Source organism: Carlito syrichta, unplaced genomic scaffold (genome assembly GCF_000164805.1).
Source record: "Carlito syrichta isolate Samal-C Ts95f unplaced genomic scaffold, Tarsius_syrichta-2.0.1 Scaffold304449, whole genome shotgun sequence".
Taxonomy (NCBI): domain Eukaryota; kingdom Metazoa; phylum Chordata; class Mammalia; order Primates; family Tarsiidae; genus Carlito; species Carlito syrichta.
Window position 1 is genome coordinate 373936 of NW_007248545.1, and position 1986 is coordinate 375921.

The window sequence follows — 1986 nt, forward strand, 5'->3', positions numbered from 1 at the left end:
TCTCAGTTACTCAGGAGGCTGAGATGGGAGGATCACCTGAGCCCAGGAGGTCTAAACTGTGGTGAGCTATAATTGTGTCACTGCACTCCAGCCTGGGGGACAGAGTGAGACCTGACTCAAAAACTATATAAATATATATATATATATATATATTTGACCTCTGACATTTTATTGGCTTCCTGCTTCCCCGAAGGGCACCCTGCTCCCGCTGCCTCAATGCCTCATAACTTTAGTGTCATTGGTCTCAGACACCAATTTGCCGTCCACTATTCTGCAGATGGTGGTCTTTTGGACGGTCTGCATGGAGCTACAGTCTCAGGCCATCACTGAGACTGAAGTCCTCTCCGTCTTCTATCAGGCGGTGGTAGGTGGCGATCTCAGCCTCCAGCTTGACCTTGATGTTCAGCAGAGACTCTACTCCTGGGCCTGGCGCTGGCCCTCTGTCCGGGTCTGTGCCAGTTCAGATTCCAGGTGCAGCAGGGTGCCATTGAGCTGCTCCATCTGCATGGCGAAGTGGGCCTCCACCTCGCTCAGGCTCTTCTCCAAACTGGCCTTCAGGTTTCTCACGGAGTCCAGGTCAGTCTTCAAAGACTGCACTGTACATTTCAGCTCTGTGTCACCTCGGCAGCTCCAATCTCTGCAGACTGCATGGTGACCACTGTGGTACTCTCCTCGATCTGCTGGGACCAGCACTTGTCCAGCTCCTCTTGGTTCTTCTGAGCCAGCTCATCATACTGGGCCCAGATGTCCGCCATGATCTTGCTGAGGTCCTGAGATTTGAGGGCATCTACCTCCACGGTCAACCCTGAGCTGGCAATCTGGGCTTGTAGACCTTTTACTTCCTCCTCATGGTTCTTCTTCATGAAGAGCAGCTCCTCCTTGAGAGCCTCGATCTCTGTCTCCAGCTGCAGCCAGATGGCGTTGGTGTCATCAGTGACCTTGTGGAGCCCATGGATGTCGCTCTCCACAGACTGGTACGTGGTCAGCTCTGTCTCATACTTGACTCTAAAGTCATCAACAGCAAGACGGACATTGTCAATCTGTAGAATGATGTGGGCATTGTCTACAGAAGTTACAAAGATCTGAGCCCTCAGGTCCTCAATGGTCTTGAAGTAATGTCCCCAGTCTCTGACCTGGGGGTCCCTTCTTCTCCAGGTGTTCCTGGATTTTGTTCTCCAGCCTCCAGTTCTCAGTCTCCAGACTCTTCACCCTCTCCAGGTAGGAGGCCAGGCAGTTGTTCAGCTCTTGCATGGTCTCCTTCTCGCTCTGGATGCCTCCCGACTCCCGGCCATTCCCGTAGCCAGGCCCCCGGACTCCCAGTCACTCTGGAAGATGGTGGAGCTGGACACAGAGATCCAGGAGCCCGAGCCACCGGCGCCTGCATAAACACTGGCTGTGCTGCTGGTGGGCCGGAGACTGGGTGGCTGGATGGAGCCCAGGGACTGGTAGTTGGTGGAGTAGGTGGTGGAGCTAGTGGTGAAGCTCATGGTGGCAGCAGAGGAGAGGCCAGACGGTAGAACTCACTTTCAGCCTCAAAAACTATATATATATTTAAAGACAATGGCACAGAACAAATATGAATATGTATATATATACACAATACACACGCACACAAAATTATTATTTGTCAATTAGAAATCAATAAATCTTGCCAGGCTAGTGTCTCACATCTGTAGTCCCAGCTACTAAGGAGGCTGATGCGAAAGGATTATCTGAGCCCCAGAATTCAAGACCAGCCTGGACAACATGGTGAAACTTCATTTCTAAAAATAAAGTAGTTAATAAATTGGCACAACTTCCACTTTTGAGAAATAAATATGTAATATTTTAAAATATATTGCATTAAAAATATTCTTTGATGACCCCTTAAAGCATGTGTCCAAGGAGACTGCCTCGCTCACCTTCCTCTAGTCCTGGCCCAGTCCTTAAGGGCCCAGAGTTTCCAGGGGAGCTCTTGAGATTTGTGCCCTTAGTTGCAAAAGTCTG

The 1986-nt window shown here is 50.3% G+C and overlaps 1 pseudogene; it reads right to left on the reverse strand.

Moving 5' to 3' along the window:
- Positions 1-213: 213 nt before the first annotated feature.
- LOC103262327 lies at positions 214-1487 on the reverse strand (annotated as a pseudogene).
- Between the last annotated feature and the right edge of the window lie 499 nt (positions 1488-1986).